The sequence below is a fragment of the Cyclopterus lumpus genome, chromosome 13, assembly GCF_009769545.1.
Source record: "Cyclopterus lumpus isolate fCycLum1 chromosome 13, fCycLum1.pri, whole genome shotgun sequence".
Taxonomy (NCBI): domain Eukaryota; kingdom Metazoa; phylum Chordata; class Actinopteri; order Perciformes; family Cyclopteridae; genus Cyclopterus; species Cyclopterus lumpus.
Genome location: NC_046978.1, coordinates 8,013,935 through 8,023,200, shown reverse-complemented (window position 1 = coordinate 8,023,200; position 9,266 = coordinate 8,013,935). Strand labels below are relative to the sequence as shown.

Sequence of the window (9,266 nt, the reverse complement as noted above, 5' to 3'; positions counted from 1 at the left end):
ACAACAAGAATCAAGCAAGTACAATTTCTTCAATAACGTTAAACTACAAAGTGCCATCAGTAAGAGCCATTTAAGTGCTACTAAAGTGTTAAACTACAAAGTACTATCAGTAAGAGACATTTAAGTGCTACCAAAGTGTTAAACTACAAAGTACTATCAGTAAGAGACATTTAAGTGCTACCAAAGTGCTACCTTCCCTATTCAAGGTATAGTCGAAAAAGACTGAAGGTGTAGAGACTTTCTGCTGTCCTGATGTCAATGGGAAGCTCGTTCCACCAATGAGGAGCCAGCACAGCAAACAGTCGTGATTTTGTTGAGTGTTTAGCTCGAAGTGAAGGAGCTTCAAGCCGATTGGCAGAAGCCGAGCAAAGTGAACGGGCTGGGGTGTGAGGTTAGACCATGTCCTGGATGTAGACTGGACCCGATCTGTTCGCAGCACGGTACGCAAGTACCAATGTTTTGAAGCGGATGAAAGCGGCCACCGGTAACCAGTGAAGGTCGCGGAGGAGCGGAGTAGTGTGGGTACATTTCGGGAGGTTGAAGACCCGAAAAAAATTAAAATGTCACTCTCTGCTGGATGTCTAAAGAGCCAACTGTTTGTTTACAAGATCGCTAACAACTAAAAGGTGGTGCTATGTTAATATTGGTTTCACAAATTCTGCTGCCCCTAAGTGGAAACTTCAAGTGACGTTTCTGCTGCTTTTAGTGCAGTTGAGATAAAATCTCAGGTTAATGCGCCACAACAATGTTAATTTGGAGGCCCTTAAATTGATAATTGTGGTACATTTGAGGCCTTTTCATACATTAAAGATATGTATAGTATGTGTATATCTGATTGTCTCCATAATGCAGATATTCTACAAGTATTATTGTTTTTGTCAAAGAATTGAGTCAGATATCATGGTACTAAAATGTGTGTGTTCTGTACGAGTAAAGGGTTACATCCACCAAGTCTGGCTTATAATACAATGAATATTATTACATTACATGACATGTCATTTAGCTGACGCTTTTATCCAAAGCGACTTACAATACGTGCATTAAACCATGAGTCCAAACTCAGAACAACAAGAATCAAGCAAGTACAATTTCTTCAATAACGTTAAACTACAGAGTACTATCCGTAAGTGCCATTTAAGTGCTACTAAAGTGCTAAACAACAAAGTGCTATCGGTAAGGGACATTTAAGTGCTACTAGAGTGCTACTACGGCTCTACCTTCCCTATTCAAGGTATAGTCGAAAAAGATGTGTTTTTATATCATAATAACCTTTTATTTAACCATTATGGTTCATTCAGAGCCCAATTCTGATCAAAGGTGAGTTTAGAATGGGGTTCTGTGAAATGGAATTGAATGAATTGTATCACGGAACCGACGTGGGTCATAGAACGGAACGTAGAACACTCAAGCTGGAGTGACCCAATGTTGTGATCAGTGCCTTCAGAAAACCACAGAGAGAACAACAAGAGATACCTCAACCTCGAAACCTTCACTTTTGCATTTTAAATCTTCAACCAACTCGTATCCGTCCGAACTTGTGATATACACGCATATATTTCCAACATTTGGCAGAGAAAATCCCAACAGAACCCAACAAATCCCAGTGACGACATCGGCCAAACTCGGTAAGTATCTTTACTTTGCTGGTTGTTCTCGCATCATAACTTCCATTAAAAATGTTGCTGTTATATTGTGACTAAATGTTGTTTTCCACATCTGCATTCCTCTCAGCTTTGAGTTCCTGGCAGCAGGTATATTTTGCCTTGCAGCAGGTATATTTGCCAAAATATTTTTATGTTAACCTCCTATTCATTAAATTATAGAGGACACTGTGCTCATCATCAAGATGATGAAAGAAACAGGATCCGGAGAAACCATGCAGCTCCGTCCACCTCAAGCAGCAGCAGTTGGTTCTCACCAAGCGTCAAAAGAATGATGGCTGATGATGACTGACAACCACCAGTTGTCCCATCATAAGAGAAAGAGGGTTAGAAATAAATCTGCAGCTCCACCCACCGTATCGGAGCAGCGTCCCCTCTGAGCATCACCTCCACCGTGCACACTTCAAACAGCAATAAGACTGAGAGCCGGTCACACTCAGGACTCAGGTCTGCAGTGTGATAGAGGAGGATAGGAGGGGAAGAAGCATGGAGTCTAATCCAGGCCAGTCGTTTAGTTCTTTTGAAGAAAAGATTTTAAATTGAAAATTCATGTTTTGGTCTTGAATTTTGAACGAGTCAACAATGTATTCGAAAGAAGTTAAGTGTATGAAAGGTTTTGTTGGGTTGAATATAATATTGATTCAGTTATTTTTTTACATTTTTCAGTAGCAGATCTTTTAATCTTATTTTTTCAGGTTCAGTTCTTTTTTACACTTCCAGATAAATTTTTTCAGGTTCAGACTTTTGTCCGGGACGTCTGGCATGGAGGGCGTGGTATCAACTACAGGGACGTGGTATCATGAGCGACAGCGTAACAGAGAAGGCTGACGACCTGCCTCAACTACGTTGCCTTCAGGAACCGTAGGTACCGCGAGAATTATGACTCAATACTCTGTATACGTCAGATTCACGGGATTGGCACTAAACAAACTTGACGCTAGGGACAAAGTTTCATTCGCACTATATTCGCGGTGCTTCATTTGCGGTGCTTCATTCGCGCCATTCGTGTGACGCACACAAAATGTATGGTCACATTGTTGTTTTATTTATTGAAGATTAGAATTAACACATTTCTGTGATATGTACTACCAACTGTGTCCAGTAGTTGACAGTGCAGCGCTGTGGTCTCGAATTGTATGTGCGCGACCAGCGCCGTCTCATAACTTGAGAAGACGCTGAATAGAGAAGCCGAACAGTCTCATTTATTCCTGTTTTCTCAGGTCAGTAAACTGGTCAAGTACACCCAAATATAACCTGAGAATTGTGTACCAATGTTTAGTAAACATTGTTAGAAGATTACGTTGTGTTTGGTAGCTAAGCTGTTTTAGAAGATTTACTGTCAAGTGCTAGCTAGGCGGAGATTAGCCCTGTGTAACCTCTCGTGTTTTATCCGGCTCCTATACACTTTACATTGTTTCTAAATAATTAAATGAATGCATTATTGATGTTCTGGTAGGTCAATTCAGACTACATACAGTATGTTAATTAATGTGACTGAAATGTGTATATAAGTGTTTGAAATGTGTATTAGTATTTGTAAACGATTCGCTGTACTAGTGATGCAACGCCGCCATCATCGGTAAAGTCTTCGTCACGTGCGCCGCAGTGACTGGGCACATTGCCAAGGTGAAATAAAGAAGGGTTTAAACCCCAGGTTACAACAAATGTGTTGACTATACACAGTAATGTAATTGTTTTTTTTGTCATGTAGAAATGGACCAACATGAAGAGATGATTGTTTTACTTGTGAAATAAAATAACTTGAGAAGACACTGAATAGAGAAGCTTAACAATGTGCCTGTCTCATTCCTGTTTTCTCAGGCACAAGTATGTCATCAGGCTCTCAATCTGAGACCTGTAACAGATCTTTGGGGGCTCGTCCGGGATCGGCAGTGCTACGGAGGTCCGCAAACTGCTGATCTAGTGATCCTCTTGAGCTCTTGTGTGCGACTGCCAGGGTGAGGGAACCAGCAGAGTGGATTCCAAGCCAAGAGAACGCAACTCAACAGTCCCAGGGCATCAACAACGTGCAGCATGTCTGACAACGAAAGGTCATGGTTACTGGATCTAAAAGATGAAGTAGATCAGATCATTGAATGCCATAGCAAGAGTCCAGATACTCAACAGTTAAATACTCAGAGGTAATGCTAATGATTATTCTGGATTAATGCTAAATGAAGTGACTGGAGTACACACACACACACGCACACCCATGAACCTGATATGCAAAAGTTACTGTCCAGTTATGAGGAGACAGCAAACTCCTCCAGTTAATGTCCCACTTACCACACACACGGCAGACAAGCAGGTACCTAGTTTGAGGAACCGTAACCCGCCTAGCAGGTTAAACACTACACTCACCCCCATGTTTACCTAACTCCAGCACCGAGAAACGGCCCACCAAATCCAGTAGGCTACACATTGATCACTCACCTCACTACATACCTCAGTTCAGAACAGAGCAGCCCACTCGTGCAAGTGAAACTATGATAGCCTTAAGAGATCTCCCACTGCTACAACGTAGGGAATTTAAAATACATGGAGGGCAAATCGAGGACACTGCATCAGACATGAGCTATAACAGCATCTGCAAACAAGTAGAAGAGGGACTGAGGGTGCGACACACAAAGAATGAGATCATCAACGGAGTCCTGCGTATAATTAAACCTGGAAACTTCAGAGATATGGTCACGAACAAAGAAGAAATGACTCAGCTGAAAAGTTTCCTCCAATCTCATCTTGGAGAGAGGGGCAGCACAGAGTTATTTCAAGAACTGATGTGTGCAAAACAACATGAACATTAGACACCTCAGCAGTTCTTATACAGGACAATTGGACTAAAGCAGAAGATAATGTTCACATCCAGACAATCAAACTGACTCAGGCTCACAGTACCTGTGCTGAACCGGAAAAGACGAACAAAGGTGACAAGAATACTGAAACTGACAATAAAGACAATTCAAAGACTAACGGCTCAGGTCGAAGCCTTAAACCAGACCATAGATTAATTGAAGCAACTTAGAACACAAACTCAGGCGTCTGAACAGCCATACTCACCTGTGTATAGATACACCACTGACAAAGCTATGTCACATAGGGAAAAAAAAAACTTTGGATGCCCTCAGTGTGTAGAACATGGTCTACCTAACTGTAGCCATTGTTTCGCTTGTGGAGGTGAAGGTCACCGTGCTGTAGGTTGCCTGAAGAAACCAAAGCCGCCGGGAAACGGGCCTCAGTCACGGAACAGGGACGACCTGTGACCGCATTCAAGACCAAGTCCCATTGCAGTGATGTTCTGGCATCCGAAACTGTTGATGTCAGTTCAGGCACTTCCCCTCAGCTGTCCAACAAAACAGTCACAGACAAAGTAGCTTCACTCATAGGACGCAGATCCCTGCTAAGATGCAGCATGGCAGGCTATGCTGTCACCGTTCTGTTAGATACTGGAGCAAATGTGAGCATCATTGATTGTACCTGGAAAGAGAAATACTTACCCTGTCAAGATACTAGACCCCTCAGTGAGCTCATTGACAAGGAACTGGATGTGCTAGCCATCACAGGAGACAAAGTACCCTACGACGGATGGGTTGAGGTATTAGTTAACCTAAAAGGGAACAATGACCCAGATCGTCTATTCGAGTGCTGTTCCTAGTGAGTCGTTTAAAGATAGAAAGACCATTGATTGGATTTAATGTCATTCAGGAGCTCATTCGGGGACAACAAAGTAGACCCAAAGTTCTGTCTATCCTCGCCAATCTCCTTGCTGGAGCCATGAAAATTGACAGTGTCAAAGCGGAAGCAATAGTGAGTTTTGTGCAGACCCAAAGACCAGAGGAAGAACATACTGCTGTGAAGATCTGTCTGAAAGGGGCTATCATCCGTCCTGGAGAAGTTGCCTATGTCAAATCCTAGACAATTTTCATTCCTCTGACTCATTGGTGTTATTTTAACCCAAATTCAACAGCTTGCCATTAGAGAAACATGGGTGTGGGCTTGGTAAAAGTACGTCAGTCTGACAGGCCCTACGTTGAAGTGCCTATAGGGAGCCACACAGAGCAGGATGTGATACTGCCCAGCAAGACAGTGATTGGCAGTATTGAGCTTGTTGGGAAAATAACAGAAGTAACAGCGCCAGAGTCACACGAAACATGAAAAAAACTAGTAAATGGTGCAGACTCTGCACCAACTCCTCAGTTAAACAATGGCAACTCAACTCCACTGTGGCACCCTCCCGTTGACATAAGCCATCTAACAGAGGAACAGCAGAAAGAAGTCAACCAAATGCCTTTTGAAGAATCTGAAGCTTTTGCTCAGGATGATGATGATGATATCGGATGCATCCCCAGTCTCCAAATGAGCATCAACCTTAAGGATGATATTCCTGTCCAGCAAACTTATACATCTATTCCCAAGCCACTCTACAAGGAGGTCAAGAAATATGCAGGTTCTGCTTGCTAAAGGATGGATAATAAAAGTCGAAATCACCATTTGCTGCTCCAGTTGTCTGTGTAAGGAAGAAAGATGAAACACTCAGACTGTGCATTGATAACAGACTACTCAACCTCGCATTCAAGACCTAATTAACACCCTTGGAGGTTACAGCTGGTTCACCATTCTGGACCAAGGAAAGGCCTATCATCAGGGCTACATCGCTGAGGGATCTCGTCACATGACAGCATTTGTCACACCCTGGGGCCTATATAAATGGGTGAGGATCCCATTTGGCCTCTCTAATGCTCCAGCCGCCATTCAGAGAAGCATGGAGGAAATGCTTGACAGTCTGCGGGATGAATGCTGTTTCCCCTACCTGGACGATGTCCTTTGTTATGGCAAATCCTTTGAAGATCACCTTGAGGGGGTAAGGCGGGTCCTGCAAGCTCTGCAGCGACATGGTGTGAAGCTTAGACCAACAAAATGTGAATTATTCAAGCCCGAAGTCAGGTATGTGGGAAGGCTGGTCTCTGCAGAGGGAGTACGGATAGACCCAAAGGACCTGGATGCTGTTTTAGCTTTGAGGGAGAAGACGCCCAACACAGTAGGAGATGTCCTACTTCTCTCGCATCGCTAAACCCATCTATGAATTGCTGCAGATAAAAGGAAATGCAGCAGAAAACCGATCGAGGATACTGAAGAGAGGGAAAGATGCCCAGCTTTCATCAAAGTCCCCAGTCCAGTGGACTATAGAGCACCAAGGTATCCTCCACCAACTCATTGACGCGCTTACCAACCCACCTGTACTAGCATACCCTGACTTTGACCTGCCCTTTACCATACACACTGATGCCTCAGAGCAAGGGTTAGGTGCAGTGCTCTACCAGAGCCAGGAAGGAAGACTGAGTCATCGCCTATGGTTCAAGGACTTTGTCTCCGGCCGAGAAGAACTACAGGCTTCACTCTGGAAAGCTTGAGTTTCTCGCTTTGAAATGGGCCATTTGTGAGAATGTCAGGGACTGTTTTATGCGCCCCACTTCACCATCTACACAGACAATAAACCCACTACCATATGTCATGGTCAACTCACAGAATAAGAGCTCAAGAGGAGCAGTGTCGTGAGACGTGGGCGAAATGGACAGTCTTTACACGTTAACGATAACACAAGAAAAAGATTGCTTGAATGGTTATCAGGATTTATCAAGTTTTTTAAGAGGACAGAGCAAACCAGACCCCCTTCTTTACTTTTTGTTGTTGTTTTTACTTGTTTTGGTGGCGAGCCTACCTGAGCCATCCATACTGGACCCTTTTTGACAGATGAGGGGTCTCATTATCATCATGAACTTTTCACCCCTGAATTGACTGAACCCGAGGTCTGGGTAGTAGAGCAGGGATGAGGGTTGATGTCTTGTGGCTGGCTAAGGGTGCCTCTCAGCAGAAGCAGAAGGAAGGTTCTGCTGGATGGGATGGGGGTTCCCTGAGGATGACTGCTGCAGAGACCCACCCACAACTTTTCCCACTGTCAGTAGTCCGGTTCTGACCGAGGTCCATTGTCTCAAAACAAGACCGTACACTGCAAACAAATTACATGAATAAACTTCCACATTCAGATAAAGTAAGATAGATGAAGTGTTTTCTTCTACACACATCAATACAAGTTTAATAACTGAAATCTCAACATCGACTTACTAGGAGCTGAGATGGTATCTGCTGACCATGTGGTGAATTGATGCTGGAGCACCTGACGGGGTGTGAGTCTCTTTGCAGCATCGAGCTCAAGCATCCCTCTGAGGATGTCCCCAAAGAGAAGCCTGTCATTCGATTCTGAAACTTTATCAGCAGTCTTTTTTCTCCTTATGAGCTGGATCTGTAAAATGAAGAACCAATAACAGCGGTCAGGAATATCTTAAGTCACGTCCAAAAGTGAATGCTTCAGAATTATTATTTTTTTTTACGTGAATACAAAAACAACAACACCTACATGCAAGAGATCATACAGCGAGCTGAATTCCCCACACCTGGTCTCCATCGACTGATTCCTAGTCTCGAGATAGAACTGTTCTGGTGTCTGAAGAGATTGTTATCAATGACATTTTGAGTGCAGTAAACATGGACAAACAGGCAGACAGACCCATATATTCTACAATATGTTACAAATGCAAGATAGACAGAATTAACCAGACACATCCTAGGTCAAAGAGAAAGTCAGCAAGGTCAGAGTAGTGGTGAAGTGGCAGGTACCTTGGGTTCCCAGGAACTGTTTGTGGAGTTGCCGTCTTGTTGGGAAAAAAAGCCAGTTTTGTGTCAGAGTGTGAGCAGGGTGTCTGGTGGCTGACCCTGAGTCTGCACTATGTACCTCATCTGAAGATACAACACAACGTCACAATGGGGTCAGCGAGTTTTAACCGATTCATTTCTATATACATTTTCATGACCACCAGAGCAATTGCTCCAATTAAAACAACCTAACCTTTAGCAACAACAGGGGGGAAATTAATAACTATGTCATAAAAAAGAGGTTTAAAATATAGTTTACATTTACTACACACACACACACACACACACACACACGCACACAGACACGTAAATCTGATGATTAAACTTCCCGTAGTACTTACCATGTCATATTCACTCGTGCCGGGGTAGAGGAAGAATCCGAGGTAGAGGTAAGCAGTAGCCCACAGACCAAAATAATCTCTGGAGACCTGAGGAAAAAACAACCATGATCACACTATCCATGATGACAATGTCCACTAATTTGTATTATTTACAACTTGAAGCATATGGCCTCTCATATGACTGCAAGGAAACCCCCGACAGATCCAACATGGTTTCAGTCACTCACCTGTACGGACGGGTCTGAATGTAGGCGCCCCGGGTTGCAGAGGACACCTCATGGGCCAGGCCGAAGTCGATGATTTTAATTCTGTATGTCACTGAAGTAGCCGCAAGAACAGGACCAAAACACCGACAACTTGGGGAAAAAGGCAACTTTATTGCTCACGAGACAAAATATTCCACGCAGGAAAAATACAAGCGACCGACTCACACCCGTGATCTACAATGATCAAACAAGACAAACTGACAAAGGGGAAATACACAAACAGGGTTTAAATACACAGGGCTGGTGCAGGTGATTAGACAGAGGAAGAAACAATCAGGGACATGGCAGAC

The 9,266-nt window shown here is 43.5% G+C and overlaps 1 long non-coding RNA gene across 1 annotated transcript; it reads right to left on the bottom strand.

Annotated features, from left to right (window-relative positions):
• Positions 1–7,787: 7,787 nt before the first annotated feature.
• On the bottom strand, positions 7,788–9,263 carry LOC117741605. Its single transcript, XR_004610751.1, has 5 exons — positions 8,938–9,263; positions 8,711–8,797; positions 8,334–8,453; positions 8,074–8,160; positions 7,788–7,959 (listed from the first exon to the last, which is right to left on the bottom strand). It is a non-coding gene; the product is annotated as an uncharacterized LOC117741605 (long non-coding RNA).
• Between the last annotated feature and the right edge of the window lie 3 nt (positions 9,264–9,266).